The sequence below is a fragment of the Dermacentor silvarum genome, chromosome 1 (genome assembly GCF_013339745.2).
Source record: "Dermacentor silvarum isolate Dsil-2018 chromosome 1, BIME_Dsil_1.4, whole genome shotgun sequence".
Taxonomy (NCBI): Eukaryota; Metazoa; Arthropoda; class Arachnida; order Ixodida; family Ixodidae; genus Dermacentor; species Dermacentor silvarum.
The window spans coordinates 31,733,983-31,761,262 of record NC_051154.1 but is presented as its reverse complement, the minus strand read 5'-3'; the positions used below and the strand labels follow the sequence as shown (position 1 = coordinate 31,761,262).

The following is a 27,280-nucleotide window of genomic DNA, read 5'->3' as shown; positions in this document are numbered from 1 at the left end:
ATCTCGCGGCATTCGTTGTTGTTTTGCTAGGTTTGTGTCTGGCGAGTGGTTGTCGGTGTTCTTGTTCTGTCGCAAAATGCGCACGTGCGTCGTGCGTCTGCGTGCATTTTCGAGTGCTGCCGGTAGTATTGAATATGCCGAATGTGTGTGCTCGTTTATAACTGAGATTTAATATAAAGCTGCTACGAGGTGCGATAACACGATAACTCCTTGAAGACGTAAAAGGCCAACGTCGACGACTGCTTCGTGCGGAGTACTGGCACTGCTCGAGAAAGGTAAAACTTTAAGAGCTTGTCCTCCCGAGTGTTTTTGTCATGCTGCAAATACTACCCGATTTCTTTTATGCTCGCAAGCCTCGTTGATGAACGGGCAAGAAGCTGCGCGCAGAGCTTCGAGACACCGCGCTGCGAGCAGCGACATACTTCATTTTCATAAATCAATTTCAGGCCTCTGAGAAGTAAAAGTAAAAATGCATGCTGTTGTGGCCCAAATGAATAACACAACCAGCACTAAACAGGCTGTTTTGAGCTTTGACGACAGCCTGCATCTGAGCCATTTGAACGTCGCGTATGTTCAGATGTGTTTGCTAATATTAAGATTTTCTGTATGCACTTAGCGTCATCAGAAATTTTGTATTAAGGTCACCGTTTTCAGCAAACAGCTTTCATTGTCTCAAAACACAGAAAATATTTCAAGTTTGAGATTATTTATTACGGAAATCTCTCTTCCCGTGTCATTGTACGATGTTTTTCTTGCTGCTCTTGGGCATATTCACGGTGACGCAGCTATCATATGCATCAGGTTAAAAAAAAAGTTGTCGCAGTTTCACCTGAAAGGCGAAGCATCAATTGGGATAGCAAATTTGTAGACAGCTATACGGAGTAATGATAGTAGCTTTATCAGCTGTATAAACTTGGACATGCAGCAGCACCGGCAACACGCAGAACTGATGTCGACGCCGTCGGCGTTTTGCCCGCGTTCGCACAAAATGCGTGCGGCGTTGGTGACTGTTGCCGGAGCATCTGATATAAATAGGCACTTGGTGCCGCAGCTAAACGTCGCCTCCCTTCTCTCCCTGCCCCCCCCCCCCCCCCCCCCAAAGGCTTTTCGCGCGTCGGAAGAAGGCGCGTTTGCTCTACATATATGGTGATTGTAAAGGAGGAAAGAGACGCCTACTTCTGCAGCCCTTAAGGGAGCACGGCGCAGAACGCGCGTTTGTTCTCCGCCGTGCGTTCACTCCCCGTGAAAGCGCGCGTCCCTCGCGCCCTTTCACTCGCACATACAGCGTTCGGCGTGCGGCGACGATTTCATCTCCATTGACGTCATACGGAACCTCACGGCGACGCCGACGGCAGAAATCTGCTTTGGAGTGTCCATATAATTGCTATCGCAATAAAATATAAAGCAACGCTTTCTATGCGAATGTTGTTAGCATCCTCTTAAAGAGGCCTCCAGTATATTTTCCGCTCGTCTAATGAATAATTGGTCAACTTCATAACTCTTATATTTACGACAGAGCTGTCAAAACGAGGTGCTAGAACACATTATAATAGATCACTTTTAATTGTTTGCAGTATACTACTGCGCGGCGCAACTGTGGTGCTCTCAAACATGCTGCAAAAAGCTGAATGCGCTCCACGCCAAACCCGGCGGTTGTATCGCTTTGACAGGGCGTTTCAGCGACATGCCTAGCGTCTGAGCGTACCACCGTTTGTGACAATAGTTGCCTAAGAGGCCAACCAAAATATTGGCATGAATGCAGCTCTCAGCCACCTCGAAGAAATGCAGCTTGCCATGTTTATGCCCTAAACGGCCACCCTTACATGGGTGGAATGAGGTTGTTGCAATGGAAACATGAACGAATTTCCTTCCTCCCCGCTAACTTAACCCTTTACTGCATCTTGTATCATACATGATACACATATAACAATTTCTTCTAACATAATAGAATCGATAAGAAATAGTGACTTTAGCACTTGAGATAATTCTTGAGTTATTTTTCCCTTACCCGCCGTGGTTGCTCAGTGGTGTTGGGCTGCTGAGCACGAGGTCGCGGGATCGAATCCCGTCCACGTTCTCGATGGGGGCGAAATGCGAAGACACCCGTGTACTTAGATTTAGGTGCACGTTAAGAACCACAGGTGGTCCAAATAGCCGGAGTCCCCCACTACGGCGTACCTCATAATCATGATCGTGGTTTTGGCACGTAAAACCCCACAATTTAATTTGAGTTATTTTTCCCTTAAAAAATGTATGGCCTGTCACACATAGTTCAAAAAGGACGTAAATAAACAGGTTATTTACACAATTTACACAAATTAGCGCGCGAAAATGATCAGGGCGTTCATTTACTGCTTATTAGCCTCCTGTGACGTTTTGATCAAGAAATACTTTCGGGTGGTTCTGTGAGGCAAGCATTGATAGCTGTATCATACGGGGTGATCATTTTAAACTTTTCTAGAATTAAAAAAAATCGCCTGTTGCAGATAACATAATTCTAGTCTTTGAGCTGGATTATTCAGAGAGACGGACATTATGCACGAGAAATCGAAACACATATTCAGCTAATGAAAAAATTCGTGGGGCCGCAACATTCATATCGGGACGGATTACCAGCGACGCTGTTTAGGCTGCGCAGCATACATGGGCTGCACACATTATGAAATCGTGCATTTTTTCCATACGGCACCACACTACGACGACACAAGCGATGCTGCGGTCACCGCACCTCCCATGCATCTGCCGCAGCCGCGCCGGCACCTCCGAGGCGCGTGACGTTATAACAACAGAAGCGCAGGCCACGTGCACAGGCGCCGTCGCCACGCTGCCCCCCCCCCCCCCCCCCCCCTCATTATTCGTCAAACAGGATTTAAAACAAATAAAACGCATAAAGGCCAACTTGCACCTTCTTATACAGGGTTCCCTACTGTCATGCACAATGATTTTACTCGCAGAAAACCTAGTGCATATTGTTTGCAGTACAGTGGAGTAGCCGCCAGTAATTTTTTCGTTATTGAGATTTGATTAGGTAATTGACATTAATTATCTAACTCGAGATGTGCTGTCCTAATTATGAAAGTGTCAATGAGAAAATTGTAGAGCAACATGAAAAACTCCAGATACAGCTTTCTGATGCTCGATACGTGCCAAATAAAAGTTATTTTCCGAGCGTGAAAGAAGCCCGCGAATACACGCAAAATTGCCGAGTGACTGGCCGCTCAAGGCACTTTGCGTGTATTCGCGGGCTTCTTTCAAGCTCGGAAAAACTTTTATGTAGCACGTATTGATCAACAGAAAGCTGTATCGGGAGTTTCTCATGTTGCTCTACAATTTTCTCATTGACACTTTTCATCTAATTATAATAACTGAGAACTTGATTAATTAAGATTAATTGTGTAATTAGGCGGAATGCGAAAAAAGTTATCCGAGTATCTGCAAGCGACGGCAAACGTAATGTTTGTTCTGTCCAGCTACGTAGCATTTGCATATTTTTAAATTTTGGCTCAAGGTAATTAAGTGAAACACCGTGTATATAGTGTTTCTCTTACAATACCGAGATTATGTGGTTCTATTAGGACCCAAGATAATAAGCTTACTTTTAGAAGTTGGCGGAGTGCTTGAAGCCCGCTTCACCTCCGCCACGAACTCGGCCCAGGCATTCCTTTCCACGCGCCGTGATACGGACGTAAGCCGGCCAGGGTACACCCCCTGGGAACGCATGCGGCGGATGCATAGGAGGCTAGAGCCTAGAGGTAAACAGCTTCGCTGTAAAAATGCGCTAATTAACTTCTTAATTACTTTACGGCACATTTTGCAATTTACAAATTGTAGCCGGTGTGTTGGCAAAGCTGCTGCAGCACGGCGACGCAGACAACAAGCGGACCCGGAGTCTAGGGCGCGGGAAGCTTCAGCAAAACGGCAACGCCGGCAAGCGGACCCGGAGCTGAGGGCTCGCGCTTGAACCGAGCATCGGCGCCACCAACCCCAGGTAGAGAACGCTTCCGGCGTTTTGCCGCCGCTTCCCGCGCTCTCGCCGCCTCTGGGTCCGCTTGCCGGCGTCGCGCTTGAACCGAGCATCGGTGCCACCAACCTCAGGTAGAGAACGCTTCCTCTGGGTCCGCTTGCCGGCGTCGCCGTGTCGCAGCACTAATCACAGGGCAGTCTTAATGAAGGGAAAACGAAGTCCGCACCTCAGTACCATATACGACCAATTAAACAACATTGTATATACTGTACACATGTTGTCACTCATTTGCATGTTCGAGTGGGCAATGTACGGGGGGATTCACGGTTACCCGAATGATCCCCCGGTGCTTCGCCCACTCATCATCATTCACTTTGTGAATATGCGGTGTTTCCGCGATCATCGGGTGATATGCGTTCATGTTTGCTTGTGCGCGCGTGACACCACGCTTGTTAATTTAGTTAGTGTGCCTATGTTTAAAAGTTTAATCGGCCGATAAAACTACTATCCTTACTTCGTATAGCCGTCCACTAATTTGCTATCGCAATCGATGCTTCGCTTTTCCGGCGAAACTGCGACTTTTATTATTTTTTTTTTCATTCCACGTCAATTTAGTGACCGTTGCAGTAGCGAATTGCTCATACTTTCAGTCAACATTGATTAGTGTTTGATTACTTGATTGTGAAATTATGAAAAACTTGATTAGTGAAGTTTGGTTAAATGGACTTATCAATGAGATATCACTAATGAAGTTTTTAACAAATTATTTAATGCACATATTGCGATTCACAAATCGAAGCCAGTGAGTTCTCAAGGCACATCCAATTGGAACACATTTTAAAACTAGCACCAGTTTTGAGATAAGTGTCGTCCAACTTGCAGTAAAAATGCACTGTTGTTACATTTACTTTTCTGACGAAACACCTTTTTATGCATTGAAGCTCAAAAATAATTCGAACGCCGATGCATTTCATCACACAGTCTGGGAGTACAAATCTCGAAACTGGTGTCATCTTCTGACCTCGTTCCAAGTGGATATGCCTGTTTATCTCATTGGCTACAATTCGTAAATTGCAATGTGTGCCCTAAATAATTAGTTTAAAAGTTAATTAAGTAAACTATGGTAAATAGTTATGTATTTTGGTTAAACTTTTTAGAGCGCAAACAAGAAACAAGGCACAAAAGGAAGGTTAAACACAGGACATGCGCTGTGTTTGACCTTCCTTTTGTGCCTTTTTAGAGCGCAAACAAGAGACAAGGCACAAAAGGAAGGTCAAACACAGCGCTTGTCCTGTGTTTAACCTTCCTTTTGTGCCTTGTTTCTTGTTTGCGCTCTTAAAGTTTTATCAAGTATGCACCAACTAGGCCCACAGAAAGTTCGTCTAAGCTGTATTTTGGTTTCTCGCGTAAATAATGTCCGCCCCAAAAGTAGAATTGTGCTACATGCCACAGGCGATTTAAATAAATTTTATTAACTCTATAAAAAATAAAACAGAAAAAGAAACGCATACTACAGTGTTGCATCAATGACTGTGCCAGGTGTACATGACCGGCATTCGGCGCGTCCTATCTCGCGCCGGAATTGCTAGACTAGAGTGCATTGCGCGCTAGCTGGGCTCGTCGGCAGCATGCTGGCCTGGATTTTGGTTTGCGCTGAAGAGAGCATGACGAGTTTGTGCCTTCACTAAACGAAAACGTGCTCACTCGCCGCGCACGTGCTTGTGCACATGCGCTGCGGCAACAGCTGATCGCATTGCAGCTAGGGCCACGTTCATCACCCTGAACGGAAGCGAGCACTGTTTACCTCATTAAACAAGAATATATAGTAATTCTTCACAACAAATTGCGATAATGAGGATAGTCATAGTTTGTTGCCAATGAATTCCCTATTTAATGGGTGGATTCAACATCCTTTTATTCCAAAATTTATATGTTACCGTTGCTCTTAGCTCTTGGAATGTGGCAGGCCCTACGCTATCTTCATTGTAATCACTGCTGGCTTTTCATTTCTGGTGATGTATTGGAATCGCCTTTGAAACAGGGCGGTGACAGATAGTCACCTAGCCTGATCGGTTTAATCAAGTATACTGTACATGTTTTCATTCTAGCCTTTTTGGTATCCATCTCCATAATTTTTTTTCTCAGAACTTCGCTATATACTTTGTATCGCTACGTATGCCTGTAACGTAACGGGATCAGGTCGTATCAAATTGTTGCCTGCTTTTCAAGCGAAGCTTGTATTACCTCACAAGTGTCGGTGCCGTTGTAGGTGTGACCGCAAAAAACTCACTCTCAAGCCGCGAGAATAAAAATTGCTCGTCGGGCTGCGGATTCGAACCACCGACCTACGGGTTGCGAGACCACCACGCTAACCGATTCAGCCACTGTCGGTTTTTTTGTTTTGTTTTGTTTATTGCCGGTCTTCGACATAACACAGTAAATACAAATTACCACACACTCAAATAACATAAATGCACGCTGTTGGACAGAAGAGAAATTAGAAAAAAAAAAATAAGACGAGTAAGTCGGTCCGTCCGTATAGAACCAACGTTGTCACGCTAAAATTCCTTCATGACTGTCAGAGGCTCTAGCCTTGACAGCCAATCCGATACGGCCAATTGCATTTTCTGTTCTTCAATAAACCGGTAAATACATTCTTTGAAATAAATCCTCGTGGGCCTCGCGTCAGGATCACAGTGGTACCCCGCCATATGAGCCCGCCATAAACAGTGGAGTGCAATCAACATAATAAAGTCATAAGGAACCCCGTCATCATCTTTAATGGACAGGTATCTGATCCCATGGGGGTCCACTGGCAACTCTTTCTTGAGTGTTCGCTTTAACACATCCCAGAAGTAAACCCCCTCCCAACAGGGCAAAAAAACGTGGTCAATGGTTTATGAAAGAACCCCGTTCTTTCATAAAAGTCTTGACGGAGAGCGTTCCGGTGTGAAGCTTAAAGAAAAATTTTACCCCTGGTGGTACCTGCATGCGTTTCACCCGTTTCAGCACATCCTGCCCTGGCCCTCCACTGTATATGGCTCTGTACAGTGTTTTCCTTTTCACTTCACAAAGATAATCATTCGAAAAACGCACAGACAGGAAGCGTACACTATCGACCACTTCCTTGAAATACCCACGCAGTGGTCTGGTCATGCTTTCCGTACAACTACATGTTCCGGCAATGCGTCGCTCAACCTGAGCTGGCACACAGTGCGCAGAAAGGGGTCACGTACATCGCGGTCACGTACAACCTTCATAAATATTTTATAATCAATGTTTGTTAATGATATGGGCCTGTAGGATGAATTCATCGTACGTTCCCTTAAAAGCGGGGTTTTATATGCACAGGTGGTCGGCACGCGGTCTTGCCACTTCTCCCGCGTTCTTCGTCGTCGTCTGCTTCCACAGCCGGCTGCGTTGCCGCTAATCATTCCAGCGTAGAGTTTCACTTCTCTTCTGTCGTCGTAATAGAGAGGCCGCGTTTACGGGGGTATGAGCCATTGCTTAAGGGGGTATGAGCCATTCATTGCCTTACGTAGCGGACAGATTTAATTTTGAAGAAATTTAATGGAAATCCATCCAGAATGAACGCGCTCGGGAAAGGCCTCGTCGTCGACGTGCCGATTCTAGCGTGAGGGCCGCCGAAGCCCAGGCGGAATGCGAAAATGCGAGGGAGCGCGATGGTTGAGGCCAAACGTCAGCCAAGAGCCGCCGACCCTGAGTTGCGGGAACGCGATGCTGCGGCCACATGTCAGCGTCCTCTAACTCTCCAGGAACGCGACAAAGGTGTTGCACGCATTGCCAAGCTCGCGCCAACTTCCCCGGTGCGACGGCCAGGTTTCAACGCGAGTTTGTCAACCGGAACTTCGGAGCCAGCTGCAGTACGTGTGACCGGTTGTGGGTCGATCACAACGTGGTACTCGTCAGTGCAATTCGTTCGAAGGAACACCGAGGGAACACACACGCTTCGCTTACTCCCATTTCCTCGACAGGGGAAATGTTGCTATGTTTTTTTTTTTTTTTTTCTTTTTCTTTTTTTTCACTAAACGTGTCTTGCTTATCTCGACTGCTGGCCGGTTGATGCTTCCGCCCACTTTAAATCCAAGCTCCTCTGGAATGTATACGTTACCTCCGGGTCTAATTGAGTGAATTCCTTCGCATTTCATTAGGATGTGCTGAGTGGTCTCCGGATTTTTGCTGCAGCATTCACATGCCTCATCTTGTTGTGAATATTTGCTGCGGTATGTTTTTATCCTTAGTAGGAGATGGGCAAAACGGCTCACTTCAGTGAACGGCTCAGCTCACTGAAATGAACCGGTTCATTTGAATGGCTCACCGGTTCACTTAAATGTGTAACCTGTGTTATGCATATTCTATAGTTATTTGGCTTTGAAAAAAACAACGATGTATGCATAATTGAATAACCGTGTTACTGGTGTTTTCGCTATGTTTAGAGAATATTTTTACATATTTTAAAAGCATGAATTTTTTGTTGTAATGAAACTTTCTTTCCTGATATAAAATGCTCATGGCCGAATGCGACGTATACTTTTTCAGAAAAAAAAAAATATGTAACTTCATCATCATTGCAGGAGATTTTCTGTTTTTGTGGTACTTTAAAATCAAATGGTCAAAATAAGAACTCATAATTATTGTACATTATCTTTCAACTTTATTCATTTATTCACACACGCACGCTCACTATAATATGAGTGAGCTGTAACGCCATGCAAAATGAATGTCGAAATCATTTCTTGAAGTACAATACAAAAACATATGAAAGATCCACAAAACTGCCGCACGTACCTTTCGTTTTTTTTTTCCGTTTTTTTTTTCGTTTTTTTTTCGTTTTTTTTTCTTGAGTGCGATACCGCTGAAAATGCCATCATGCGCCAGGTCAAAAAAAGAAAAATAATGAAATGAAGTTCTATTACAACACAACAGATCACTGGCCTCGTTTTATTGACGTGCTAATGATACATGCTCAGAAAATGCACAGAAGTGGATGCCGTGGTCGACATTTTCATGACTACACTAATTAACACAAATGAAGACCAGGACGTAAGCTCTTACGTTCACCTGTTGTCTTTAAAGACGCGGAAGACCATCTTCGAAGTGTTGCTGCACCAGCGCACGATGTGCAATCGGTGAGAGTCGTAAGACATCGTTCGAACAGCAGCAGGCAACGAACGGTACCATCCTTTGCCAATTAAGGCTTCTCCCATCGGTGGCATCGGCTGCCATACCATAGGACGCACAACAAACCATAGGGACTGCGGCGCACACCGCACACTGCGAGCGAGTACGAGTAGCGCGAGTCTGCCCACGCCGGCCACCATTCGTCGGTCAGAAATCGGAACCTCGAAACCCAGCAGAAGACCCGGCTCTGGCGGATCGGTTCGGCACAGCTCACTGAACGAAAGAGAACCGGCTTCCTCTCTTCGAAAGAACCGCCCCTCACTTACTGAACCACGGCTCACTCGCTCTTTAAAAGAGCGGCTCAAAAGACAGTCGAATGCGAGGGGTACACTGTAGCGAGGGGCTGGAGGCGACTCTTGCGAGGAAGGGCGGGAGGGCAGTTGCTTTCTCGCACTGCTAATAGATGGCGCGGAAGTCGCATCCAGCAGAAGAACCGCCGCTCACTTTTACTGAATCACGGCTCACTCGCTCTTTAAAAAGAGCCGCTCACAAGATCCAGCTCGCTCCTGAGTGACCCATCTCTAATCCTTAGGCAACCAGCTCGAGCCTCAAATAGCAAGACACCGCCTTTGGGTTATCGTACAGATTTTCCCTTCTAATTTATTTCTTCCCAATCTTGTAAATCTTCATGGTCATTTTTGTTTCCATTATTTTCATTCAATTCTCTGTCTCTGTTTCTCTAAATTTCTTTTTGGTTACTCCTGGTTGTCTATTTACAGTTTCGATTATCCTGTACTTGGTTGCCAACTTTCTTGACCTCTTCCTCCATTCTGTGTCGACGCTTTTCAGGTACAGATACTTGTGCACTTTAGCCGCCCGTTTATTTTGATCCATGTTCCTGAGTCATTCTTGAAAACTAATTTTGCTCTGGGGCTTCTCGACTTCAAAAGAGGCCCAACCCATGTCACCCGGCACTGCCTCATTTGGGGTTGTACCGTGGGTTCCCAAAGCCAACAGGCCTACCGATCTTTGGTTAACTTCCATCCCCGACAAGATGTCCGATTTTAAGCACGGAATGGCATTTGCGAACGTTAGCGCTGGCACCATTGTTCCTCTCCAGATTCTATGCAACACCTCATATTTACTGTGGCCCCAAAGTGCTCTGTTGCATTACTGTGGCATTCCGCTTCCACTTTTTTTTCTTCATATTATCTTTGTGGGTGCTTGAGTAAGTCATTTCTTCCTTTATGTATCGCCGAAGTAATTATATTGCTTGACTATGGGTGAGTTTTCATTAATTACCTTTGGCTCCTTCACGAGACATCCCTCACGCGACAAAAGCAGGACAAAAAATAGGATGCCCTATCACGTGACCTTCTGTTAGTGTGCGCAGCTCCTCGGCCTTTCTTAAACATTGGAATGCAATAAATTTGTTTCTATGTTTTCTTTTTTCTGTAACTTATATAGTTCACCTAAATCTTCGCTTGTTACGAGTGAAAAAGTGGCGCCATGGCTACAATTCTAGCCACTGTACCATGGCCTCCGAAGACGGTCGGCGCGCGCTGTAGCCCGTTGCGCTCGAAAGAGGGCACCACATTGTCGCTAGTTAGCACCACAGATGCAGCAACTTATTACAGCGGCATTTTATTTTCAGGCGAGATGAAAAAAAGAAAGTCAAAATGCGGATGGTTAATGAAAGTTGCACTCATTCCTTCGAAAGCCACCCGCCGTTCTGCTTTCCAAGTTTGCGAGGCAAGCTACAGTCGTCGCTCTAATTTTTCAGGCTTACTAGCGTGGCGACTTTGCGAACCCCCCTGCGCCTCTCTTGCTGACCGTGTCTGCTGCTGCTGCTGCTGCTGCTCGTGCGTTCTCGCCGAATAGCTCACACTCGATTATGGTGATGAATTGTGGCTAATCCCTTTGTTACGGGTGGGCTGCTTTAAAGCGCCCTAGCTGAAGAAAATGCTATATACATGCCGATAAAAAACTCAAAATTACACGCACGCAAAATACATACACGCAAAATTGTCGCGCGATTGGCCGCTCGAGGCACTTTCCGTGTATTCGCGGGCTTCTTTCACGCTCCGAAAAACACTTTTATGTAGCACGTATTGATCAACAGAAAGCTGTATCGGCAGTTTTTCATGTTGCTCTACAATTTTCTCATTGACACTTTCCCTCAAATTATATTTGAGAAGTTGATTAATTAAGACTAATTATGTAATTAGGCGGAATGCAAAAAATAACCTGAGTATCTCCAAGCGACGGCAAACATTACCTTGGTTATGTCCAGCTACGTGGCATTTGCATATTTTAAAATCTTGGTGCATGATAGTTGGGACACCCTTTATAATGCATTGTATTTAGACGAAGGGTCGCAAGATGTCGCTACCAGTGCACGGTATTACGCCAATGCTATTGCGTATTGACCCTTTTCGCGGCGATCCCGTGGGCGCTGCCATGTTTGATCACGTGGTGACGCGTCCATTGCTTGCCTCAACTGCCTCCGTTGCCTCCGTGTTTATAATGGATGTGTATGATGCCGGTGCGGCTTAGCAAACCTTCGTTTCGGGAGATATTGTAGACCGTGACTGGGTGGACGACACGAAGCTTTGGCCACAGCTTCAGAGAACATGCAAAAGCTCTTTCGGAGATGATTAAGCTATGTTCAAACGGCGCGGGAAGCCTATATGGTGCTTGTTCTCAAAGCGGAGCTAAATACGTATTCCAATTAAGCTATCCAAACTTTCCGTTCATGAATTGAATCAGGATTAGTGTGTTTTGCTCATCGTTTTTATTTGGCAAATATTTTGAAGCAGCGGTTTGTACTGTTTCTGACTCAGTAAAGTTCCTCGGTGCGGTCACTATCTGGTTATTTTCTGCCTAATCGCTCGACGGTGTGCTTGGTTCCGTCAATTTGTTCTTGCTGCGCACAAGGCTTGAAACGTAGCTGTTCTGTACATTTTAATCGCTTGTAGCAAGGACGTATTAGAGTGTTTTAGTTGAGCGTCTTTACGGTCCGCTCCGCTCCGAGTTGCCCCGCTAAGCCCCAGCGGAGCGGCGGGCGACTTTCACGTTTTAGTTGTGCGTTTAGCGTAGCGGAGCGGACCTTTCGTAGTTGCAGCGCCCTCTGGCCAAAGTCAGCGTAGTGAAACAAAATAAAAGCCGTTTTGTCACTTTTACAAAGTAAGACGAGTATATATAACTTATTTGTTCATGAAGTATCTAGACGGGTGCTTGTAATGCGTTACCGGTCCATTTTATCGAGTGGGAAGTGAAGCGTCGACTTGGTGAACGCCACGTGAGAGCCAGCGAGTTTGCATTTCGAATCCAATCCAATCCTTACTGACGCCAGTGCACTGGCGACGTTTTTGGTAGCTGTGCTGTTCACTTTATTTTCTTAAAGAAACAGTTGGAGGTGTATTATATAAGTTATTCGTGCTCGCACGACTAGTGCATCGATGCAAGGTGCTTCGATGCACGCGCGAGAGAGGGCGCGTGCATCGACCACACTCGCTAGCGGAAGACGGCAGCAACGCTCCGCGCTCCGCTTATGGCGAATTCCATTGGGAGAACAGGAGCACTCAAAAGCACGCTGAAAGTGCTCGTTCCAGAGGCGACGTGTTTCAGTGGTCGAACAGGAGTGGGAGCGCCGTCATCCAGTGGTAGAACAAGAGCAGTTTCGCGGCGCCGAGAGCAGCTGGGAGCAGTCCGGACTGCTCTCGCTTGAAAAGCGGAGTACGGAGGAAATCACGTGGCTTAAGCCGTCATATCCTCCTCATTTCTTTTTATTTTGCTTCAGCCGGCGCGCGCGGCGGCAATGGCGGTAGCCTAGCGTGGTTTGTGTTTTGACACCGCTGATTTTGACGTCGGCGATACGAGCGAGCTTCGCAGCGATTTAGCGACAGATCCTGGCATTTCTAGTCCGCCTTGCTTCTCGTCGGATGCGCGGGGGACAGCGGCAGCAAAGCGTCTTCGCCTTGCTGAAGTGCTTGAGACGCTCGACGGTGACAGCAGCGAAAGCTGCTAGAGCTCAACTTGAGATGATCTTCGCAGGCGGAAACGTTGAGGAATGCGTCGGCGCTGCACAAAAGTATGTAGTACGTGGCCGTAAACGGTGACAGCGTTAAGCCCGACAGATTACAAGATGATCAGGCGTGTTTTGCCGCTCTCCTGCAGAGAATGGTGGGACGTCGATTGCTTTAGTCACATGGTACATTTCTCCTCACAAGTCCCCCTCCCACCTGCTCTCCGAATGCACGCCGTATTCCAGTGGCGGGTCGAGTGTGCCTGCTCTCACTGCGCTGTCATCCGACTCCGCACTGCGCGGCGCCTGCTCCTATTCTCCCAATGGAATTCGCCATATAGACAGCTTGTAAGCGGACCGTGTTTCTCGCTCCGCTAGCCCGCTTGCGGCTAAGCGGAGGACGCATGCGCATTCGTGCTTCCGCTCCGCTCAGCAGCTAAGCGGAGCGTAAAACGCTAAACTAAAACTGTCTATTATCACTAGTAACTCGCTCACTCTTGTGGACCGTCAGAAAACATTCAGCTTCGACCATTCCGGAGTAGTACCGTCAGTTATTGTGCGTATATAGTGCGCGTATATTCAGTGTGTGCCCATTCACTTATTCTTGACACGTTGGCGAAAGAGTGGGCGTAAGTTTCGAAGCTCGCTGTACGTACAGTTGGCGCGCCGAAATAACACTGAAACTCTTACATTGTATATGCTCTGCTGTGTAGATAGGTCCGTGATTTTTAGGAACCGTGCCTTTACAAAACCGAAAGACGGGGCTCTATATTGTGGCCTATGCAGCTTCGCTTGCGGACAACCTACTGCGATGGGGCGTGGTGGGGGTTTTCCGCCGCGCCGCCTGGGCACAGAAGCGGCGGACGTGTTTCTCGCTCCGCTAGCTCCATGCGCATTGTTTAACTAAGCGGAGCGTAAAAACGCTAAACTAAAACTGTCTATTATACGTATATTCTAGATAGGCGCGTATTCAAGGTGTGCCCATCACTTATTCTTGACACGTTGGCGAAAGAGTGGGCGTAAGTTTCCGTGCCAGTTGGGGTATATGTGTGTAGATATTGTGCGCGAAACCTACTGTGACAGAAGCGGCGCTACTCCATCATTGTTTAACAAGCGGTATACTCACTCTTGCCGGTATTCCGGGGCTGAAGCCCTTCTTTGAAGGTTAGCGATACAACGCCGGTGGATGAGCAAAACTAATGTCTGTATCCTCGAGGAAAGCCGTACATCTCGAAGTGCCGGAAACACGTACGGAAAGTTGCAGCAGCGGTTCGCGAACTCGGCCGCACATACTCATTACATTCCTTAATATGCCAGCCACTATTTTTTCAGCCAACTACTGCACACGTCTTCAATCCACATGATTCAATCCAGCACGATTGGAGCACAATGCGTTAGCGAAAACTCGGTCGCATTTCCGACAGCGGATCGCACAGACTCAAGGTACAAGCGGTACTGGTTTCGTATTGTTCGTGCGCGGTGGCTGAGGCGTAGGGTGCCTCGATGCCAGAACGGCGGCGCTGGCATCGAGGCACCCTACTGAGGCGACGTACGGCGCGCCACCGAAAGCGACATCTCGTTTCTCTAGAACAAACTGCTCCGCGAAAAGTGTCAGTACCGGAATACCGGACGCGATCAAACTTGAGACCGTTTTCAGAAGCCAAGTTTCTCGCACAATGGCCGTGCGCGTTACTGGTGCAGAAAACAACGAAGGCGTTGTTGCAGTACTTGAAATTGGCAGGTCTCTACGGTCTCTTCCCGTTTTTTTTTTTTTTTGTTTTTTTTCTCTCTTTTTACCCTTTTATCACTCTCCCCCAGTGCAGGTATAGTAAACCGTACATGCGCCTATTTCCCATCCCTGCCTTTCCTTGCTTCTATTAGCTTTCAAATATTTCGCGGGCCTTTTTCTTTTTGACCCGCGAAACAAAGCGCAACGCAAAATATAGCGCGCCTCAAACAATTGAAATGGATGATTTCGAAGGCTCCCTACCACCTAGTGTGGACCCGTTTGCCGTAAGTACAATAATTTTAATGTTAGTTAATCATTAAAACTAGTTATTTAAAAACTCGAGAAATTCAGTACGCAAGCTTATTCACGTTGCTGCAGTCGTTTATGCATGCACGCCGAGGACAAAATTGTAAGGGCGAATTTGTCTTGCGATGGCTTCTATATTTCGGGCGCGTGTAAGCCTAGCGTGAGACGCTGTCCGCTTTCATGCTGCAGTGTGTCGAAATAAATGATTTTCAGTTCCGCATTGTGTTTCCAGTTGTAACTGATTGTAACAATGTTTGATTGTTGTTACAGTTGTTAAACGTTGTTACAATTGATTTCAATTGTAACAATGGTTTACTGATTTGTCGATACTAGCTGGTGGTTGGGTTATATTGTGATATTTTGACTTTCTTTTTTATTGAGATAATTAGGAGGAGTTGTTTTCTGGCGACGGGCTACCCCCTTTTCGCTTGAATAATAATATAAGTTAAAAAAAAAGTAAAGTATAAATTCGTGCGTTAGGTAGTTTAAACAGAAGAACACGCACCACTAAGAGTTAATTCAGCTCTGGTGTTTTACGTGCCAGAACCACGATATGATTATGAGACACGCCGAAGTGGGGTACTCCGGATTACTTTTGTCCACTTTAGCTTTAACGTGCGCCAGATGCACGGTACACTGGCGTTCTTGCATTTCGCCCCCATCGAAATGCGGCCGTCGCGGCCGGGACTTGGATCTCGTGATCTCGTACTTAGCGGCGCCTTAGCCACTAAGCCACCACGGTGGGTTACACTAAAAGTTTATTTCGGAAGGTTCTCGTTGATTTTCCCTTTCGTCGACCACACCAACTGCTGATTAGTTAACGTTGCAGTCTGCGTTTCGCTAAACGTTTCGCGCCGCGTAGCGCCGTGATGTTTTCGTCTTCTCTCGTTGTCTCGATGCTCCCGTTGGATAACTAGGGGTGTGTGAATATTCGAAATATTGTATACGAATCAAATAGCCCCTGTCATTCGTTCGTATTCTGCTCGAGATTCCACAATTGTAAGTTGTCGAATATTCGTTTTTTTTTTCTCTCTCTTTCCCTCTCTCTCGAATGTATAGCGGATAAACACTTATTAGGGTCTTTGAGGGGGCCAGATAGGGCGAATGTGAGGACAGTTGCTAACGCTTCTGCTGCAGGATAGCTGTAGTTGTGGCGCAGGTGCACCCGTTCCCCAGCGAACGCATGGAGCACTAAACTTGTGCTCACTAATTTCCAGTCATTCAGTAAGAATAGCTCGCTTCGATTTATGAACAGCTGAGCGATTTACGCCGGGCGTAATGTGTCTGCTAGTAGTAGTAGTAGTAGTAGTAGTAGTAGTAGTAGTAGTAGTAGTAGTAGTAGTAGTAAAACTTTATTATATTCAGAAACCGGACAGGCTCCTACCCCAGTCCACAGAGGGGGTAGGGGGGGGGGGGTTGAAGACGAAGTTTGTCCAGCAGGGTGGTGCCCCTATTCCAAGGCCCCACTAGCACGGGCCATCCGCTCAGCTCGTTGGATCAGTCGTAGCTGATCTTCCAGGGCCGGGCTAGACAGCAGCGCCTCCCATTCGTTCCACGTGCCGTTTGTTTCGTGTTCTCCGTGTTCTGCACACTCCCACGTGATGTGAAAGAGTGTTGGTGTTGCTCCACACCACGGGCATATGTCTCTGTATGCCTGGGGTAGATCAGGTGGAGTGTGTGCAAATTTATGTAGGTGTTCGTCTGTAATCTTCGCAACACGGTTGCCTCCGCTGAATCCAAAAATGTGGGCCGATCCTGGCGGCAGTGCAGAAAGGGTCCAAGCGCAATGGCACATACCCCTGTGAACTAGCGAAGCTGAGCCTGGTTAAGTCAACTAAGCATGGTTGGGGCTACCTAAGCTTAGTCAGTCATTGATATCCAATCAATAGCTAATTGATAATCGATCAATAATCAATAAGTTTCGGAAAATGCAGGGAATGACTTGGTAGTGCTTACCCTAGCCCAAATACGTGGCCAATACCTTGCGATAGCCAGTCAATAGCTAATCGATAATCGACATATAATCAATACATTCTGAGAAATGCTGGGGTTGACTTGGTAGTGCTTAGCCTAGCCCAAAAGCCAGGACTATATCTAGGTGTCCATCAGCTCCGCTGTCTCTTTAGTATTGCGCCTCCAGTGCAAGCTACGCTAATTTTTGGCCAGTCCCACCATGTTTGCATCCCTTTAAAACAATATGCGGTGCTGTAGTATCATATGCACCTCTCCATCTTAGCGAACACAACGATGTACTGTCCTCTGGTAACGTATGGTGTCCCTGATAATTGAAAGCATTTGTTTATTACTTACAAGCTTCCTCAGTTCTAATTGTGAGCGATATTACATGAATGTGTCAGTGTATCTAAGCCTGATTTCTATTTTTATTAAACGCATTCCCCGCAAACTTCATATTTCATGTTTCTTCAGAAATGCGAAAATATTCAATGTTAGATTCGATATTCAGTGGTCGTTCTTCTCGAATATTCCTATTCGATTAGGATATTTCGGTGTTAGAACACCCTGAATTGACTATTTGAGACGTTAATTACTAGCGCTTCGTTAATTAACCAGTTCGGCCGTATAACTGATATGGTGGCCACAGCATGGGATGGTCTGTTGCCGGAAAAAGAAATTACCTGCAATACACTGTCTTTAGGCATTTCTTTTATCTCTGCTAAAAGACGCGGTATAGAATTACTTAAATAGGCTGAAAATTTCTGAAGTCCAGAGAAGCCAGCGTCGCGACTTCGGAGCCTCCGCGGTAGCCCAGTGGCTATGGCGTTGCGCGCAGCTGAGCTCGATGTCGCGGATGCAATCCCGGCCTTGGTGGCTGAATTTCGATGTTGACGAAATGCAAAAACGATAGTGTACTTTTCAATTTAGGTACACATTAAAGAACCCCAGGTGAACAAAAACGAATATGGAGTACCCCATACGGTGTCTCGCAGTCGAATCGTGGTTCTGGCACTGAAAACCCGAGAATTTTTTTAAATGATGTATTCGACCGATTTGACTGAAAACGGCTGACTTGCAGCTGAATGGCTCGCAGTGTTAAGTCGCTTAAAGCCGAAATGAACCCCCCCCCCCCCCCCCCCACCTCCTTTCTTTCCAATTAAGAAGATCGATTGCGCGCGCAAGTTCAGGGAAAATAAACTTGAGGCTGCCGCAGACGCGGGGTTGCTGTTCTAGTTAGCGCAAGCTGCGCAGTTGCTGCGTGGGGAACACACAAGGAAGACGCCTGACCTATCGCCTTGCTTGTGTGTCTTTAGTTGGGTTTTAGTTTCGCGTGGCTAGCCACCCTAGGCGTGGCTGCATTGACGTACCTTGTGGCCCCAGAGACGGTCGACAGGGCGTGAGAATCTCTGAGGTCGTGCTGCCGGTGCGTTAGTTGCGTTGCTGGGCGCCAGGGAGCAGCACTTTTATTGGGTCTGGGTCGTCGCCGTCGCTGCGCCCGCAAATGGTGACACGTGTCCCGGCGCTCGTAGGCCGACCACCCCGCGACTTGGCCTGCGCGGTTATCTTCGATGCAATCAACGCTGTTTGCCGGTATATATCGCGCGTATGCATCCTGTGTCGTCGAATGTCACGACCCTTGGAGGGTGCTTCGACGTGCCGGGAACGGCGCTGAACACGGCAGGCGCTAAGGGCTTTACTGACGTCGACTAGGCCACTTTCGATGCAATTTTGCTGATAAAGAGTAGGACTGCTAGGAAGAAAAGAAAAAAAGTGCATGCATCGTGCAAATCTCAGGAAGCAGCATGACTTCCGGATCACGTATATGCATACGCTAAAAAGCACGCAAGTGTGCTCGTTCTCGGTTTCTGCTAGATGAAACAGATTAATTGGTGTGCGTGCGTGCGCGCCCGCGGCTGTGTGTGTGTGTTTGTGTGTACACACGTGTGTACGACACGCAAGAAGGGGAAACTGAAGCAGAATACGTAAAACGTGTTAGCGCAGTATACGCGGCAGTGAAGACCACAATAGCGCTCGTGGTGCGTTATCTCTTCGGAGTCCCTTTGTTCGAAAATGTGTGTTGAGCTTATGATGTTACGTGAAGTGCTTTATTCAAAGTGCTCGCGTTAGGATATTTGGACGGTTATCGATTGCTCAATTGTTGAGAAGAAGAAAAGTAACGACGTGTGTTCACCGCAGAATCTTTGCGTGCGTGTGTCGGGGGCCTCGACTACATTCTGACCTGAAGTCACACGCTGTCCCGCCTCTCCCTCTCTTGGTGCGCAGATGTGCCGCTTGTAGCCGGCGAGACAGAACTTGCCGAACACTTGTGTGCTCGACGAGGTACATACACCGCCGCTACAAAGCGCTAAACACAGTTTTCTCCTCAACGACTGCGCTTGACTGAACGCTGCCATTGTTTGGAAATGGAGTCAAGGCAACAGGAACTTCTGAACGGAGGAATAAATAAATAAAGCGACGGCGGGCAATTTTTATTGTCGTAACAGGGGCACTGCACCTGTTTTTCATTTTTATTCGAACATTTCGAGAAGTGCCCATGAAGAGAGGCAAAAGGAGGCTATCTGTCTCCTGACTGTGCCTACTCTTCGTAATGTAACCGTATAAAAGGCGGTAACCATTCCTCGTTCCCTCTGCGCTTCTCCGAATTCGTCCTCTGAACTCGTGGCCCATACCCGCGATGGGGGATTGGCTGTCGCTTCTGTTAGAACGAGCAGCGCCATTTGGCCTTCTCACCATTTATCCCTTCACGTCGTATAAAGCTTTCGACAAGCCGAGCGCAGTGACTACTGCATGCATGGACCTGCGGATTTGTTTTGTATATACTCAGTATTTCATGTGCAACCAAATGTCATCTGTTTTTGTGCGTTGTGCTGCCGTACGTGTATACGAGGGTTGATGGGTAACCAAATGTGATCGCTTAAATGCGCTGTGCTGCCGCACCTGTGTGCGGGGGTAGGGACCTCTGTCAGTCACTCCGTGCCTTTATAGTCTCTGCCTCCACTTTCAAGGAAATAAATACATTCAATCACGTAATCTCCTCAACCCCCAATTTTTATAACCTACACAGATTATATTTAAACAAACCCTACGCCAATAATATGTGGCGCGCTTTTTGAATTATTCACGTTAAGAAAGACGTTATAATCCACGATTTGTTGCACGTTCGGGGACATGAGGCGTCATGCCGTGATTACGGAGTCGACGGCTAAGTATCTAACAGAGCAAAGCGAGACATGAAAGATTTTCTCAGTTCTCCTTGAAATTATTAAATTTTACATTTGGCGGATGATCTCATTTTCGGTTCACAAGAGTGGCCCCTTGGACTGTTTGTTTTCTGGCTTCGCGGTGACTTAGGTGGGCATTGATTATTGCATTTCGAAACCGTTCATGTTAACAACTAATAATGGCGGTACTCCGTGGCTTCCGTAGTCTTACAAACAAATGTGCACCGCGTCTGACCACGAGCAGGTCCGTGTTTCGGAAATGGCTAATCGGTGCAAAAGCGCAGCGTTGGCCTGCCTGGCGCCCGCAGGTGTTTGGACACTTGTGCTCCGCCTGTCGTTGCAGGTCACAGCGACAGCATAATATCGCGGCACATTTCGCTTCATCTCTTACGCGCGTAGAAGTAGTTTCATTTCGAATTTGACGAGGGGGCGAAACGGGGGATGCGTGGCGAGAAATAGCAACGAACGTATCGGACTTGTGTCCTCGTTAGCGTCGGGAAGCGACGCGTGCGACTGCGCACTTGCAATTATTCTGTGCACTTACTCGATAGCTGTCACGAACTGAGATATCTATACACGGGAGTTTTGTGGCGTCATTTTAATCCGTGTTTCCTCGGACTGACGCTGCATCGCCGTGCCTTCAAAATCGCGCTTCAAGCTGCAGTGCTGCGTTTTCTTTTAAACATATTTCAGAGGTCTTCGCAAATCTGCGCTTATGGCCAAACTGCTGAAGCGTACAATGAGGCACGGTTTTGATCCTCCAGGAGAGTTTTCATGGTACGAAATTAACGAGAAGCTAAATTTCTTCGCGATGTGGGCGCGCAACCTGACATCTAAACAAGCGCACGAATAGAGAGCCCCCCCCCCCTCCCCCCCCCTATATTGCAGGCTGCATGACGGCTCCGGCGCGTTCTCTCTCTCTCTCTTTTTGTGCCCCATTTCCTGCATTAAATTTATTTTTAACTTTTTTCTATTCCCCCCCCCCCCCCTTTTTTTTTTTTTTTCGCCGCTGATGATACATTCCCTCTTCAAAAGATCTCGGGCCACTCAGTCCTGCAGTGGGGAATGTGAGGGCGCCCGTCCTCATCCCACATGGCTTTGGAGCAGGAAGGAGCCGCCGCCTGTAAACGTCCCAACATCAGCTCTGAACAATCGTTCAATGGTTTGTGGGATCCCTTGAAAAAGGGATTCTACAAACATTCGCACCTCCTCCCCCGCCCGCACCTTCCGGCAAGACGAACGTTGGAGCACGCACGGCAGAGATGGCGCAAGCCCGTAGTTTTTCCTGTTGCTGGTAGTATTTGTGTCGTCCCCGATAAGCTCCCATTAATCTGGGAGGCTGGATGAGGCGGTCCGGAGGAAGCTGCCGAGGAGGACTATAGGGCTCACTAATGCGGGGGCATTTTACGGACTTTTGCCGCAGGTGTCGTTGTGCCTTGTGTCACTATATTATCCGAAGCAGGCGCTCTCTTCTTCCAGCCTTCCCGCGATTGTTGAGAAGGGCCGATTGATGAAGACGAAAATGCCGAAAGCTGCCAGGCTATAGATTCATCAGACGAGGAAAGGCCGACGGCAACGGGATGCTAAAAGGCGTTTAGCTCACTTCGCGACAAATCGAATCCCTGCGGTGAGGGGGGTGGGGCACATATTATATAGTCATTACGTTTAATGTCGCCTATAGCGCCCTGCACTGGCAGAGCTGAGAGCAGTTTTTTTTTTTTTTTTTTTTTTTTTTAATCCCTCAGGTAAATAAAGGTGCGCCGTTGTGGCGCCGGTTCGCCGGCGACTTGGTGTTGGCGTCTTAAATTGGGATGGTTCGGATAGAGTTAACGGATGGGGTGCCTCGATGCAGCTCTCTCCCCCGCCGCTAGCGTTGGCAGCGACACAGTGCGGGGCAGGAAAGACCAACGGTATGATGTAATGCGACCGATGTAATGAGGCCAAGATTTGGCGCGTTCTTTGGACACGTTTCTTTTGCGCTCAGCTTGGCTGGCTGACAGTTTACACGAATCCCACGGTAAGGCTTGCAGTGTGAGAGCGACCACTGACGTCTCCCCCTCGGAAGGTGGACAACGAGGAGCCAGGGTTCGCTTCTCGATGGCGAGTTATCAGTGCTTTCGCGTGTTCACGAGCTAATCGGCATGGCAACGCGTGGGCGCCAGGCGCGGCAAGTTTCGCTGCCATGCGTGACTTTACCCTTCCATGACATGCCCCGTCGAATGTAACACGCATCTGACCTTGCCTGCTGCATTTCTGCGCGTGAACAACTATATCGTAGCTGTTGCAAGCTCAGCAAGCTTGGGCGCGCTCCGGATTGTCGTCGAAGTGTTCTGGCCACTTTGCGTGCCGCCACACCTATTGCTGCGCCGTGAGGAGCACCCTGAAGCTATGCGGTCTGCTCCGTCGCTTTGAAGTGATGTTGGTGTGCAAGCGAAAACCCACTGCACGGTCCGAACGCAGCAGCGTGCGGAGCTCTTGATTGAGCGGGGCATGGCTAAATGAACGGGGCAAGAGGGATGTTATTTTCCGAGTGCTTGTTCAGCAGATGACGCACGAAGTTTTGCTGATGAGAAGCTGCTACCTTTCGTTGCGGCAAGTGCGAGTTCCCGCTGCGCCTATTTTTCGTTCTTTTTCGCGTTCGATCAGCCGATCGCTGCTCTGACTCGGCTGTGTTGCTGCCGCCGCCGACCAGCTGCGGCGGGTACAATGGCCGAAGTGGGCGGTTTCTGGAGCGAATATTATTTCGACGCGCGACGCACGCAACAACGCGACTGACGCTGTTGCGTGCGCGTACATGACGTATAAGTGCTGCTTCGAAACTCTGCGCCGTATAGCAGTGTACTGCAGTAGTAAAGTGTAGGAAATGCTCCGTGATGGCTGTTATTTCGTTGTTTTTTCCGAAGGATCTTATTATTGCCACTGAGCAATGATATCCGGGTGAAGGGTCTCGCATCTGTAGCTGCCTGTTCGAAAAATAAGAAAGAAATAAAGGGCGGGAGGGAGAGAGAGAGAGAAGGGTGGGTCAAGGCAGGGCATTGCTTGCTTTCAGCGTCATGCGACGCCAGAATAGAAAAGAAAGACCAAATTCTTGCCTTTGATGACATAGGGCAGTTGCCTACACTGAACTTCGTGTGCGGCGCAGCCGATTCCGGATCCTCCACGTAAACATACCTTCGTTTGTGGACAACTGTTGCATTAGCGAAATAGACTATTGCTTCGTCTGATGCGCTCCATATAGTAATTTTTTTTTTTTTTTTTTTGGTTCCGAACGTTTTTGCTGTTTTCGCGTCGTACTTCGTGCACATGCGTTTTACGCTGCTCTGACTTAGTAATTTCCATCGCGGAACTTTCCCCGTCATGAGTGCTGTGAGGGGGCGCCCCGAGTATGTCCTCTTAATTTTGGTGGTAGTCAGTTTTGCTAACAAGAGCTGGGATACGCAACAGCTGCGGTTTTAACATCTGGAAAGCTGTTGCGTTTAACGTGTTACATTGGGCTCTGTTAAAGAGAAAAACGAGAGACGTAAGAGAAGCTCGCCTATTTCTCTATTACACTGTTCTGTCTTGACCTTTGCATGTGTGTGACAACGGCGACTGTTTCACGGCAGGCCTGTTAGTATAGTGGAGCTTTCTACGTTCGCTGCAAATCTGTTTGTGCATGTGCATTCTCTGTCTGTGGCTCACGCCTTGTAAATACCAGTTCGAGGATAACTAGAGCTCACACAACTCGAGTCAAGGGATCTATTCTCGGATACTGCCTCCGCACTTCTGCTTTCGGTAGTATTCGCAATAGAACCCAACCTTAGTCGCTAGACGAGCTTATTATTATTATTATTATTATTATTATTATTATTATTATTATTATTATTAATTTTTTTTTCATGTTGCTGTGCGTCGGTCAGTCGTAGTTGAAAGGCGTCTGAACAAGTTTACGTTGTGTATTCTAACCAAGTAGAATATACACGACATAGTTCAGGTACGAATGTCTCGAGTTATTATAAATAGGGCAGTTCTTTTTCGTTCTATTTGCCTCATATTTCACCCTAGAACGGTGCAATGGGATGGGGACGACCAACTGTTTAGTACCATTCCTATGCGCTGCGGTCGACATTACTTTGCAGCCATTGTGCCTCTATGTCGTGTTATCAGTTTAATGCAGGGGATTTGAGAAATTTCTTCTGCTCTAAATTATAGCAGCAGCAGCACCTGAAATTGTGCGAATACATGATGGGTCTCACGCATATATTTGTGGCGCATTATCCAAGGACGAATATTTCAGGAAAATGACGCGTGGAACGCCAGCGCATTTCGCCAAATCACGAAATTAGTGTTATGATCTCAAGATTTATACTATAGGGCATATGACTTGAGCACTGACAAGCTTTAGTATTGTAATTGATATATGCATGCACACTAAAGTAATTCAAATTAATTAATGAAAATTAGTTTATGATTTTTACTGGTGATTGTCGCAATTCTGAGGTCCGCCACTGCCGTGAATCATGGCCAGCAAAAACAGTTTGATTCGAATGTCTTTTTATTAGTATTGTGTGTGTGTGTTTTTTTTTTTTTTTTTTTTAGTAACTGCTCTCCCCTTTTGGCATATCTTGTATCACAGTTTGAGGCGCGCATGCGCAGGATTACCATATTTATTCAAATATAGGCCGATAGTTCTTTTAAAGGGACATCAGCTGCGAAACTCCTAGGTCGGCTTAGATTCGAGAATTTCGTTAGGAACTGTCAAAACTAGAAACAGCGGCTCGTCGCGAATGCCAGCACCAAAATACAGTACTGTAGCCATGGCTAGCCGCTGCCGCAGCGCCACAGTACTACAGCTCACTGTAAAACTACGTTCACACTTGGGAAGCGGCAAGCGGGCGGAAAGGCCAAAGCGGCCGGAAAATATTTTCCCGCGCGTGTCCAAGTTGTCCACATTTGTTTTGCTACCGCCGCGGCCGCCGCTGCGGCTTTCGCCCACATTCATCTAGTCTGCGTACGTTTGTCGGCGTGGTGGCGCTCATTATCGCACCATTTCTAGCGACGTATGTTCATTCAATGACCCTCCGCCATCAAAAGCGATCACTTCGCGCAACTTCGCGTGTCATCTGCGACCTTCGGTTAATTCCTCGTTGGCGTTCCGTAATTCTCCTCACACGGGTACGATAGCACTGCGTCACAGGTTGGTGCCTGTAGGCGTGATTATATTTCTTTAATAGCTTTTATTTACTAGTTGTAATAACGTGTCATCATTTCGTATTATTGGCGGCGCCTCCAGGACACCAAAGCGGCAGCGGGGGAACACCAAAGCTAAAACCCGGGCTCGTCCTTGTGTTGGAGCTCGCTGAGGCCTGTGCGTCCTCCGGCCTCGGCGGCCCCACACACGGACCGCCCTGCTTCCAGCTTTTATCCCCCCGCAGCCCCTTGGGTACCTTGGAGATCCTGCTTTATTATAATCTCAGGTGTACTCTGTGTGCCGGTTACATGTGCCATCTTGGAGCAGTACTGGTGTAAAATCTATTGTCGCGACGAGAAAAGCACCCCGCAACGAAAAAAACGCCCCGCGACTTCTGCAACATACCGTGCCCGTGCGAGAATTACGGAGCGCCAACGAGGAATCTGCCCAACCCTTTTCTGCCGTGGAAGTGGGAGAAGCAGTCGCGTAGCCAGGGGGGGGGGGTTCAACCCCCCCCCCCCCCCCCCCGCTTACCCACCCTTAGTTCTCGTCGCTTCGCGCTGACATAATTCATGAAACCGGTGCTACTATCACAATTTCATTCCTGGGCGCTTCCGTTTGGGCTGATAATTTACAGCGAATCATGTCTGCATATGGAAAAAACTGTCACGGTGTTTGTCAAGGCTTTGACACTCTATGAAGTTTTGGGCGAGAATGTGGCGGCCGCATTCTGAAGACACAAATGCGCAACAAATGAAGCAACAAATGCGGCAGCCGCATTTTGGATGATGGCGAAAACGCTCGATCGAGGCCCGTTTACTTAGATTTAGGTGCACGTTAAAGACCCCAGGTGGTCGAAATATCCGGTATACATTTCCGCCGCTTCCCTTCAGGTTCCGGTTAGGCCGTGCTCGCGCAGGATCTAGAAACGTCTCTTTTTTTTTTCAATTTTTTTTTTCAATTCAATTCTCTTTATTTACCAGAAATTAGCGATTGTTTGCGATTGCGCCCCTACGGAAGGCTGGTAATGTGTTGTTGAATCCCAAACCAGCAATTACGGAAGGCTGGTAATTGCTGTTTGTAATTGGTAATTGATGTCTTTGATATACATGTATAGAGTCTGCTGAAACTACCGATATTTATTATCGATCACGTGACGTAGAGGAAAGCAGCAGCTTGCCCCCCCCCCCCCCCCCTTCTGTCGGGCCAGTGAACCCCCCCACGAAAAAAATTTCTGGCTACGCCCCTGGGGAGCAGAAATTGTTTTTTATACTTCTACCTACTTATTTCCTAGAAATGGACAATAAATAAACGGAAGAAGCGGACACCTCGGAGGTGGTGGGTTCGCCCGGCTTGGGTCACGCCAAGGCTTCGTTGCCGCACCTCCGGTGGCGCGACGTTCAATACTGTCGCGAGTATTGCTGACAGTACGCTTTTGTACCACTCTTGTAGAGCAAGGGGTGGTTCTTGATCGCGTCGATCAGCATTGTAGCCTACACTTTTGGAGCCATGTTCAATTTTACAACCGGGTGTTTACACGCTGGTGCAGCTTCCGGTCGAGCGGAACGACTTTCCGCCGCGTTTCCGCTTGGCCATGGCGAAAAAATTGGTCCGAGACCGATTTGGCTCGCCGCCTGGTTTTCCGCCCATTTTGCCGCCTAGGCGGGCGGATTTTTCGAAGTTCTTGCCGTTTCCGCCTGCTTCGAGACCAAGTGTGAACGTAGCCTAACGGTATGCCATTTTG

At 47.6% G+C, this 27,280-nt stretch overlaps 1 protein-coding gene across 1 annotated transcript in view; it reads left to right on the top strand.

Annotated features, from left to right (window-relative positions):
• The first annotated feature begins 54 nt into the window (after positions 1–54).
• Positions 55–27,280, top strand: part of LOC119459240 (glycerol-3-phosphate acyltransferase 1, mitochondrial) — a 104,215-nt gene continuing 76,989 nt past the window's right edge. The window contains exon 1 of the mRNA XM_037721067.2: positions 55–275. The gene's annotated coding sequence lies outside the window, so the exon portion shown is untranslated. The remainder of the gene's footprint in view (positions 276–27,280) is intronic.